This window comes from Trachymyrmex septentrionalis, unplaced genomic scaffold (genome assembly GCF_001594115.1).
Source record: "Trachymyrmex septentrionalis isolate Tsep2-gDNA-1 unplaced genomic scaffold, Tsep1.0 scaffold37, whole genome shotgun sequence".
Lineage (NCBI taxonomy): Eukaryota > Metazoa > Arthropoda > Insecta > Hymenoptera > Formicidae > Trachymyrmex > Trachymyrmex septentrionalis.
Genome location: NW_017305536.1, coordinates 8116792 through 8129470, shown reverse-complemented (window position 1 = coordinate 8129470; position 12679 = coordinate 8116792). Strand labels below are relative to the sequence as shown.

Below are 12679 nucleotides of genomic sequence, written 5' to 3'. Positions count from 1 at the left end.
TTAAGAATGTAATTCACTATAATTTATCCGTTAATTAGTGTCTGCGACACTATTGTATATATGTATTGTACAATATATCAAGATAAAAATATAACAAAAATTTAATGGATAATATACAATTTGTATAGTAATCTAATAATGAAGTAAATGACATCTGAATAAATATGACATCATTGTATAATATTTTACACAATCTTAGAGTAAATAGATAAGTTAATTAAAATAACATTAAGAAATAAAAGAATAGTTTTTAGTAGTCATCCGTATATACGATTTCAGTCATCAAATAACGCGTAAAAATATAATATTATTAGATATTTGTAAAGGATTAAGTTTGAACGATTAAATTCGGTATATACAATATTTATTGCATTAGTGTCCTTTTTAAATCGACCAAATCAATGTTTTCTCTAATGCTATTGTTTTTTTCTAAAATTTTTATATTGATTCATAATTACAATGTTACAATTAAAATTATTGCAATATAAAAAATGACAGTTAATTTATATTATAACAATGTGTTGGTATGTACAATAATGTAAGTGTAAAGGATTGATGATAGAAGAAAACTCATTCCACAATTTTTCTTAACGGTAATTATTTAATAATCATCTTATCTTCTATAATGGATTGTGCGTTCGCAAATGCTCGTATATCTTGTCACGTTACTAGCTAACGATCATCTATCCCTATTCTAACGATATTTGTCATTTCGACGAAATTAAATAAGGTAGTCAAACTTTGGACTTGAAAATAATTAAGTTTAACGATATTCTCGTCAACAGTAAGATTTTACATTTCAATATTTAATGTAATTTATGTAAATAATTGATATTACAATTGTGCGTGTATACTAAGAAAAAAATGTACTAAATTTTAATAAGTAATTGTTTGAAATGTTATTAAGTGTTATTTTAATTAACTTATCTATTTACTCTAAGATTGTGAAAAATATTATACAATGATGTCATATTTATTCAGATGTCATTTACTTTATTATTGGATTACTATACAAATTGTATATTATCCATTAAATCTTTGTTACATTTTTATTTTGATATATATCAGTCGCAGACACTAATTAACGGATAAATTATAGTGAATTACATTCTTAAAAATGTATAGATATATATTATTTTTACATTTAAATTCATCTATTCTCTACAAGACCATGAATGGTAATACAACATCACATTTACAGAAAATAAATATTTGCTAAATAAAAACTAATAATAGTTATATCAAATTAATAGTATCAAATAAGTACATTTAACGAATATTCAACTGGCACTATTCAAACAAATATTTATTAAAATTTAGTACATTTTTCTCTCAGTGTATGTATTATTAAATTAATTAACTCATTTTTAATTACTGTTATATACATATATCTTAATTCCGCAAATTAAAATATCCATAAAGTATCTTTATATACTCTTAAAAAACTCATGTATTAAACATTGCCATTGTTTTGGTCGATTTTTGCTCGTTAAAGCGAGCCTCATCATATTATGCCTTTTTGTGTCTGTTTTTCTATTCATTCTCTGCTTTATGAAGACGAACGTGCTAATTAATTAATGCATCATCTGATTCGACATCGCGCGATTCATGCGGGAAACATGACGAGAAAGAATCGTTCAGCAACAAAAAATTTTTCACACCGATGCTATGAGTCGCATTTGCATCTCGCATGACGCGAGACTTATGCTCGTATACCGAGCCACATTAACAGATACAGTACAGATTAACGGTAGGTAGGTATAGCCTTCGCGTTGGCTACTTCTTTTTTTTCTTGTTTTTCTCCCCTTCTATTTTTTCTTTGCGGGACTTAAGTGCGCTTGAGAGTATTCACACAGTGAATTAGGTTAATCCAAATTTAGTGGTGAATGGGAGAAAGCTGCAATTCTATTATATTTTTTTCATAATGACGCTATTGTTGTATAGTAATAAAAATGGAAACTATTGTTAGGTTTCATATTCCATAGACAAATTTTATTTAGGAACACGTTAATTAGGCATGTTCGAATTTCAGTAAAAAATATAAAATGACTACATCCAATAATGTATACAAATAGAGTACAGATTTATACTTACTCATCCTTAAATAGGATTTATTAATCATAAAGCGATTAGCTTCTATTATATATTTAGCTATCAAAAACGCGAAAATGTAATTTATGCTATAATATCATTATTAATAGGGGTTTTTGGATTTATTATTGAATTCTCTCTCTCTCTCTCTCTCTCTCTCTCTCTCTCTCTCTCTCTCTCTTTCGTCTCTCCTCTTTTTGTGTATCCTATTATAGATATTTAATATCGTTAATATATCATGTCTATATAATGTGTATTTAATGTGTTGTACAAATTAATAGAAAAATGAAATTGAAACAGAAAATTATGCGATGCTTGTCAAAAGATGAGAAAAATCGGATACTTGCTTTTACAAAAGGATAAAGTGCGTTACATGCGAGGATCGATCTAGAACGTGACGAAGTGATTTATACAAATCATCGTTCGAGTTTTCTAAAAAGATACCCAGATTGAATCAGCACTCTGTCCTATGACTTTGACATATGTGTTCTACAATTGCGAGCCGCTTGTTCGGTTAACGCAGCTGCCGGTTTGAATGCAGGACTGTAATTTACTAGAGTGCCTACACAGCATACATTTTATCAAAACATCAATGGCAGGATTTCGTAATAACGCTATTGACAGATCAGTAATATTCAAACATTTCTTAGTTTAATATAACAAATTGACTTAAGGTGTAACAAAAATTTAAGTCAAAATTTTGAAAAATGTAACTTATTTGATGTGAATTAATAAAAAAATTTGCATTTACGAAAATATTACAAATGACTCCATTAAAATTATATTACAAATTATTATAAATTAAGAAATTCTCAATGTGTTTTATTACGAAATATTTTTTAAATTTTTTAACTTTTTATAAGCAAAACTTTTATTAAAGGCAAATTTTTTTTTAAATAAAAAGGACTAAAGCAAGATTATTTCCAAGATAAAAAAAAATTCTAAAATACTTATACAATAGTCACAAATGTAAAAAATTTAAAGATAAAGTATGTGAATACTTAGTAGAAAATATTCTTTCGATATGAGAAAAGAGAGCGTCCAATAGCATTCTTGCGCAACTCAAGGCCGCTTATTTGATCAAATAATAGCAAGTCTTGCTCAACGAACCATTTTGTTTTATGACCAACTATAATTGTTGCCGACGGTTAAAATATATGTAAAGTATGTAGACATTACTAATAGCACAATATCGTTTGTCCGGTGAATAGCTCGAGCGTAGCATTACACTCTATGCATATGCAAGAGATTTTATGGAGTAAGTAGACGTTCTGCGAAATCACGAACATTTCAGTCTCATAAATTTAATAATAATTGTTTTAAAGACACGAAAGATTAATGACGATAGTTTTGTTTGCATCCAAGATATATAAACATCTCAAGAATTTTAATCTCTAATGACCTCTATCAATGTAGATTAACTTTAATCTGGGTTCAACTTACTTATCTTTTTCTAAGAATTAGAAGTCTTTTTAAAAATTAGAAAAAAATGAAGAATAAGAGAGATGGAGAGAGATTAAAGTTAACCTCCATTAGAAATGAACATAAGAATAAAATAAGAGAAAAAAGGTTCTACAATACCATAATAAATTTGAATTATATATACATATATATATAAAAGGGAGAGAGGATTTTTCTTAAAGAATTTTCTCTTTTCATATAAACTTTTCATATACTTTTTTCATATCAATGAGAAATATGCGTTGTCTGGTAAAAATATTTCGCAATAATTTTCTTTATATAAAACTATTTCAAATAAAATAAAGAGCCCAAAGGTCTTTTTTCACTGTATATTTTGCTAAATAACTTCTCTGTTTTCCGAGAAAATTTCAATGTTTACGAAAGATGTATCAAGATTCCCAATTGTCACTATCTATTGTATCACCGCACACACATATATAAATATATATATATTGAGAAATTAAAATCTCATTAATTAACCAATTCCCGGTTAATATTGTGTTTTTTCAATGAAAGCGCGGGTGACTCCAATCGCACGAGGACGCGTGCGCCGTTATGGGATTAGCAATGAAAACGAAATTAACGTACCTTCTGTGCGCAGGTCCGGATACACCGAATTCGTGCACGAACCGCAGCAGCCACGTGCACCAAAACACTAAATGTATAACAATCGAAGGTACACCGAAAAACAAAGGAATCTTTTGTTTGACGTTTCGCGTCGGACGCCGCCGGAACAGACGCGAGTCAGGGCGACGAACGATCCGCGTGGCCTTCTTCAGCACGTTTCCGGTCCCGTCGTCAGTTTGCCGGTTCGGAACACGCGATTCGGAGTACACACTGCCTTAATACGAACGCCACGACGGATTGAGACCGACTAACCGGCTTTCCGCGTCAGAGCACACGCGAGCCGAGGCTCCGCTCTTTGCCGCGGCCCCTTTAAAACCCATCCCTCCGTTGCCGTTGGGCCCCTACGGCCTGCAGGAAACCGGCCGGATGGGTTCTACGGCCCTGAGAGTGGATGTCGGGGGCGTGCGATTATGTGCGCGATGCCAGATATGCGTAGAGTGTGAGGCTCGAACACGTCGGGATATTTCGATTTTGTAACCGCGAACTATACCTGTAATTATCGAGTAATCGCACTGTTGACTCTATCTCTAAATATATTTGGATGTTCTCTTCATAACATTTCAGACCCGATTGCGACGAGCTATGTGAAGCTGGCTCCTCCCCCCCCCTCCAATTTTTGGAAAAATTTGGTCGATTTTTTGTTTGCACACCTTTAGTTAAAAATTATTTAAGTGAGGTTAAAGTTAATGTTACGTTGATGGAAGTGGGCCTAAGGATTTCTAAAAAGATGAAAACTTTTAGTTGAACCGAGATTAAAGTTAATCTACGTTGATAGAAACGGGCATATATAATTCTTACTATATTTAACATATTTAGAAAGTATTGTATTTGTAATATGTAATAAAAAAAGAAAGGGTAAAGATCATTATTTAATCAGGTGCTCTTAGTATTTCAAAGAAAATAAATGCGCAGGATACGAATGAAAGTAGTCGATTTTTATATCTAATCGTGTCTAGCTATTAGATACTAATCATGTACTAAGGATTAATTTGAAAAATTTCGTACCGCTAATTTCAATATTCGGATAAACTTGAAAGATACACATATAAACCGGTATTTATAGTCTATTCTTATTGTAAGACTGTCTTAAGTAAAGTTTTAAGACGTTAATTCAACTTTATGACGTTTTTCTGACATCTTAAGATTGTACTTAAGACACTCTTAAATATAAGAATCAACTATAAATACCGTCATAATCGCGGTGATTAATCATTCGTTTATAGGAAAATGTAGTCTATCGTAAAGATATTGTTGTATACACAAATATCTTTAAAATATGAGTCATTTAGTATATTTATATACACATTTATAACTGGCGCGATTTCTGAAGCAAACACATTAGTATTCATAAAAAATTGAAATCTCTACCCGACAAACCGACCTTTTTCTGCATTTTATCTTTAAAAAGAACCTGAGAATTTTATAAATTAACAATTAGAATCTCAGAAGTTTTATAACAATCGGAATGTGTCGAATTCAAGAAGTGGCATCCTGTAAAGAGAGTGCCGTACAGGAATGTACATTTTCTTATCTTCATTTACTCCGCTCGCGAACCATGCCGAAAGGCAGTATACGAGTGTCGGGATATAAACACAAATTGGTTCCATTTTTATGGATTTTGATAGCGGCTGGCCAGCCATCATCTTTCGCGAAAACCTGTTTCTGCGTCGTGGTTTGAAAGGAAATGGCGAATAATCGCCCGGGGATCCGAGACTCGTCGGTTTCGACGAAAATCTTTTGACGATGCAAAATACGAAATGAGAGATACAGAGAGTGCGTATTTAGAAATGGTTTCAACCGAATGGGTGACTTAATAGCATTATTAAAATAAGTTCAACGACGGCGGCGACGGCGATGCTATTACTCCTTAGAAACCGGTCGCTTTAATAGACTCGTAAAGCGACTTGATATGAGGATAGTGACACTAATCACCGTAATATGCAAGCGCCCTTATTGTACGGACACGCCTCTCAAGTTGTCGTCTTTATGCGCACGAGCATGAAGAACTAGAAATTTTACTCTTGGAAGAGATTATTAAAGAAAGAAGTTAATACCTTATAAAATCTATTTAGTCATACATGTACCGGAAAGAACAGTTTCGCTAAAAAAGTATCTTAAAGTTTAATTATTGTAGATACAGATTTGAAGATTTTGATAGATCTTTAAAATGTGTTTTATTGCGTAGAACCTTAAACGTCGAACTGCGACAATGCAAAAAAAAAATAAAGTATAATGTAACATGATAAAGATGTTTATATGTATATTACAAGAGGTATAATTATATGTATATTCCTCACATTGAAATTACTATTATACATATGATTCTTTATGTTTGTCCTTTGCGACTGCCGGTTAAAATGTTAAATATGACTAAAGTGAGTCGTTACGCTGGCCATTTGAGGCGCTCATGATTAAGGTATGGACGATACATAAATGCCCTCGAGGAGGATCATTTGCGCTCTCCTCTCATTCTGCGCGAGAGAGAGCAAGAAATAGAAGAAGTGAGAGAGGAAAATGAGGAAGCGCGATGGGAATAAACCGGACGATGACGATGAGAAATATCTAAATTAACGTGAAGGAGGAGCGTGGCACATGTAAGATTAAGGCCGGCTCGTCCGACATGACCGTCCTGCCTCGGCATGATACATTGCTGCCTTATACGAAATAAACGATCCTACGAGTATATGTAGAAGTGCTTGCGTACGAGAGATATTTTTACAAATTTCGATGCGGCAAAGCATAGAAATGATTTATAAAAGTATCGAGCTGAGAGAGAGAGAGAGAGAGAGAGAGAGAGAGAGAAGGGGGGGAGGGGGTATTTGAAAAATTTTAAAATGTAAAAGGATAAGTGGTTAAAGTAACCAAAAATGGGATGAAATTTTATTTTATTTTGAAGCTTATGTAGAGATTCTAGTTTCTTTCAATATCTGACACTTTTCTGTTATAATATTAACATAGAATTTTCAACTCGATGTTAAGGATACCATATTAAGGCTTTTAACAGAAGGATTTTTAATATTTTCAAGTAGTATATGTTAAAATTAGAATATCTTTTTTGATAATGGAAACTTGTAATAATTTTAAATCACTAGCTGCAGTGAATTGTATTTTAATAGGAAATGCTTCCAAAATTACAGTGATGAAACGAAATTGTGGCTTCGCGTGCTTTGCATACGTGTTTGGTACGAAAATTGCAGTTGAATTATCGATCACAACATATAGGAAATTTCGATTTTAACAAAATTAGAGCTTGGAAATGCAAGTTATCGGAAAGTATCTCCAACCTTGCTAAAGCACACATGGTATTTAACTCTATACAATTATGGGATTAAAGTATATTAATTAGAAACTTTGCTTTCCATAATTAACTTTATTAATTAATATTCTTTATCCTTATACAGGACACTGGTTTTCCATACAAATTTTAACAATGTATTTTGAGCTGAAGTAAGAAAAAAGTTACAAAAACATAAGTTCTAAAATGTTTTATTAAAAAATTACAGTAAAAATATGAAATCTGTAAGAAACAATTATTTATTTCTAACAAGAAGTTTTTATTTTAAAGTGCCACCCATTTTCGTCCACCCATTTCAATATAAGTTTGACATCGATGTAATGGCTGACATGTGTGTGTTTACGAGAAACGGCGTTTTCAATTTTCGTAACAGTCATGTACAATTATATGAAAATCCATATGCTATTCGAGAAACACTTTTTCAACGTCAGTTCAATTGTAATGTATGTGCATGTATAAACTTAGGTGAAATTGATTCTTGCAGATTTCATATTTTTTTATAACTTTTTAATAAAGCATTTTAGGACATATATTTATACAACGTTTTTTTCTTAGCTTATTGCACATATTGTTAAAGTTCTTATGGAAAATTAGAAGAATCTCTGTATAAATTACATTAAATATGAATAATAAATAATGTATAATATTATTTTTTATAAAAAGTAAACGATACTAAATGATTATGCTATAATAAAAATACAGGGTCTTTCTTTAAAAAGTATACAAGTTTAAAAATTGATTTTTAAGTATAATATATATTATTCAGATAAAGTCAAATATATTGAAACTAAATTTTCAAAGTATTAGTACTGCCGAATCGTCAGAGAGAAAGAAAACAAAATTGGGATATGGGATTTATCTCATGCATTTATATAGAAAATTCACACATCAAAAATTCTACATATACTTATAAGTTCTTTTCTTTTATATAAGAAACACATTTCAGTAAAGCCAGGATTTATTTGACTTGCGTTATTCTCTACAAACTTCGTCATCATATATTTCGCCGTTATATTAAAATTTAATCCCATTTCCAAAAGCTAGTAATTTTCTTCGTTTATTCGGTGCCGCTCTCAATGGCTTGTCGCAACGTGAGCACAATAAAGATTGACGGAGCCTTACACGTATAACCTCAGGCCAATAACCGAGAGAGCTTTTTAACCTGACCTGAAAACTTCTCTCTTATTTCCTTCCTGCACATTGCCCGCTCGATTCTGCACGATTCAGTTTGTTTATACTGAAGCTGGCAGCTTTCAGAAAACATTTCTGTTGTCTAATACGTTTCTTTTGCAACCGCCCTGTCGAATTGAGTAATATATGACATCTGAACAAGTTACTCTTATTGAAGCTTGTTTCCACCAATGTAGATTAATTTTAATCTCGATTCAACTTACTCTTCATTTTTTCTAATTAAAAAAAGATGATGAGTAAATTAAATCGAGATTAAAGTTAATCTAAATTAGTAGAAACGTCTATGAGAGTTCTTATGCAAAAAATGAAATAGTGAGAACGTTGTTATTGTGTAAAATTTAAATTGTTAAATGTTCTTGCTACGAAAGAAAAATATCTAATTTATTTACACACGTCAGATTAAAATTTATATTCAATTTGCAAAAGAGGATATTTTCTGAATAATACTTTGAGTAATTTTTGTTTTAAATTATAAGTTACTTTATCCGAAAGTATTGTAGCATAAATTTTTTTCAAACTTTGATATTATTTAGAGAATTCTCTTAATTTATTATACAAATTACATGTAGCATTTCTTTAAGATTATATTTTATGATTATGAGATCTTAGAAATAAAGGAAAAAAAAGAAATTTAATTTATGGCATGAAAAAATAAACTGTTTAAAATTATTGCTAAAGACAATTTCTGCTAAGAATATATTTTTAAGCGTTTTAAGAAAAATTATATAATATTTTTATTATTTTTTATATTCAGGAAATATTTTATGTGTCTACAATCTGAAAAAGTGTCTTAAAGTTTTAAATTTGTATTTTAATAATTTATAATATTACAATAGATAGATTTATTTCTACGAAGTAGAGCAAAAGTGGACCACCATGCTCTTGTAAAAGAAGTATAAGATTTTATATAATTAATGGCAATAAAATGATGTTTCTTATCTGAAACAACATCACAAAATTGACAATTGCTTTCATTACTCAATGATGCCGAATAATTATTTTATTGCCATACATGTAATTCTTCTTGTTTATTTCATTTTTATGGCACTTTAAACCGCTTTAAATGACGCTTCTAGAATTTCTTTAGAATTATAAAAGTATATGGAGATTTATGAATTTAATGAATTCTATCGATCGCGATATACGAGGGTCGTTTGAAAAGTCCGTGCAAAGTCACTGCTGATGGCACTACTGGCGCGTATCAAGGTTAGATTTAGTTAGTAGCATCTCTTGGAGGAACACACACCAAGTTACAGCCAGATCGGTCTATTTGTTTGTGTTTGGCATTCATTTGAATCGAGGAAGTCGAGTGATTTTCAATAACGCACCAGCTCACACCTCAGCAGTTGTGGTCGCAAAATTAATGGAATTAGGGTTCCAACTCGTCTCACATCCCCCCTATTCTCCAGACTTGGCTCCCTCGGACTACTATTTGTTCCCCAATATGAAGAAATGGCTGGCGGGAAAAAGATTTTATGGAAACGAGGACGTGATTGCAGAAACAAACCCCCCTCGACTTCCTCGATTCAAATGAATGCCAAACACAAACAAATAGACCGATCTGGCTGTAACTTGGTGTGTGTTCCTCCAAGAGATGCTACTAACTAAATCTAACCTTGATACGCGCCAGTAGTGCCATCAGCAGTGACTTTGCACGGACTTTTCGAACGACCCTCGTATGTATATGTGAAGCAATTAAGATAACTATTTAATAAAAGTGTGTAAATAAGCTAAGACATCATTATATTTTCTGTTTTTTAAATTTTATTGTATATCAAATTTTATTTTGCAGTAACATATTTAATAACAATCAAGAAGCGTCATTTTTTATTATGCTTTTTACAGCTAAAAGTATTATTAATTACGTGTAAAAAAAAGGAAATAATTTTATAATTACAATAAGTTATTAAGTGTAATTATGTTGATACATTACCTTACAAAAGAAAACATTAAAAATTTCGAAAAAATATTAAAAATTGAATATTAACATTCAATTATTGATGTTTTTCTTTTCAAAATTTTTAGTGTTTTTACCATAAATAAATTGATGATTTTTGACAAGATAATTAATTGCATGTACATGGAATTTAACTATAATTTAACTCTTTTTATTTAACGTGCAATTTTTGAATTTAGCGGTTAAAATAATATGTTAGATTTCTAATCGAAAGGCTTAAAATCTCCTTATTATAAATATATTCTATTTTAAATGATGTTTCAAACATTATGATGTTTTAAACATTACAATGTTTTAAACATCATGATGTTTTAAACTCCGCGATATTTAAAAATAAAATACGACGGCACCATTTTTCATTCCGGTTTTAAGAATCACACAATTCGATCATTATTACATTTCTGATGTGCAGTTGTTCTTTGCGTTTGCGTTATGCGAGGAAGCAACAAACGTCTACGCACCGACAATGGTTTAATTAAAAAAACTCTTTGTTTAGTTTTCACTGGGATGTTTATACGTCGTTGCTTTATGTCGCAATTCTTTTGCTATTGTATTATCCCTGCTTGTTATTATATCGAGGGAATCGTATGTTTCTTAAAACGTAGTGAAGTGTACTCTTCTTTAATAAACACGTGAAATAAAAATTCAATGCGCAAATTATAATTCTGTAATTTTAAGAAACACTTGTATTAATAGAAGCAATTTTATTGATCATATATCAGCGTAGCTCGAAAAGGCAACTACACGTGATTATTCCCAATTAATTAAGCCTAATGGAATATTTAATTTAACTGTGGAATGTACCTCAATAACATCTCCATAAAAAGTCTATGCATTTTTTCGCGCTGCTCGCGAATTTTTTTATCGTCTGCGTTTATACATATTAAGTTTGCAAAGTAATTTGATAATGCATCAGCTTACCATAATCCTTGCAAATAGAACTTTTTGCTAAAGATGTAATACCTACAAACGATTTATAAAGCGCGCATTTTCAATCATGCAATAAATAATTCTTAATATGTCGATAAGTCTATCAAATGATATTATTATAATTGCACGTATAGATATTACATGTATGCTCAAATAAGAAATTACGTTATAAGAAAAATCAAATTGCAAAAACCCTCATCATGAGAAAAATTGAAAAAATTTTCCTGAATACAAAAAAATGATTTTATTTTGATTTTATTTATTTAAGGATTTATTTAAGGATTTTCCCCTTTTTTGAAAGTTTCCCTTTTTCCTAAAAATATTCTTGTGAAGATATTTTTTTCAAGTGTCCTTTAATAGAACTCGTTAGACACAAAACATTCGACTGCACATATATATGGAAACTACATGCCTCTAAAAACCGTGTCAACACATTTATTATTGCATATGTAATTTTCTATGTCTCGCGAAGCGCAAGCTCTATTTTATAACAGTTTATAACTTATATACTATATCTTCATGCGTATATTTCCTATAACTTTAACATTCGGATTATCCAACCTTGATCCAGTTGACGCTACATGAACATTCAACAACTATAGTATTCAGCTCACTAAATCGCTCTTATTAACAGAGGTATAATACCATCGATTCAGCAATCCGACAAGAAAACTGTGATATTCACAGACATTGAAAGTGTTATATTCATCTACAATACTTTTATCTATAAAAGATTATACATATTTGAAAAAAAATATTACGTGAATAAATCGAAAAAATTTGAAGTCTATATAATATTCATACAATTAATAAATAAATTATTTTTACAGGGTAAACTAGAAATAAAATCGAATAAGCATTTCTTCAACTTAACAAAAAGAATTTTATTTTAAAGGAGATCTAAAAATGTTAAAATTGAAAAGAAAGTGATTTCTAATAATAAAGAAATAATTAAAAATATAAAATAAAATTCTTTTATTTTACATAATAAGTAGTTTTCGAGGAGAAATTTTAAAATTAGTAATTTGTACCTCTCTTGAATTTAAATAATTTTTAACGATTTTATGCATCACGCATCATTAAAGTGGTAATTTTACGTATCACACGATGTATCACACATAATTAAA

General features: G+C 30.4%; 2 protein-coding genes across 2 annotated transcripts in view; one reads left to right on the top strand and one right to left on the bottom strand.

Annotated features, from left to right (window-relative positions):
* LOC108750639 overlaps positions 1-4388 on the bottom strand; it is an 83750-nt gene extending 79362 nt beyond the window's left edge. Inside the window, exon 1 of the mRNA XM_018490228.1 lies at positions 4141-4388. The gene's annotated coding sequence lies outside the window, so the exon portion shown is untranslated. The remainder of the gene's footprint in view (positions 1-4140) is intronic.
* Positions 1-12679, top strand: part of LOC108750640 — a 116765-nt gene that overhangs the window by 18268 nt on the left and 85818 nt on the right. The window lies entirely within an intron of this gene.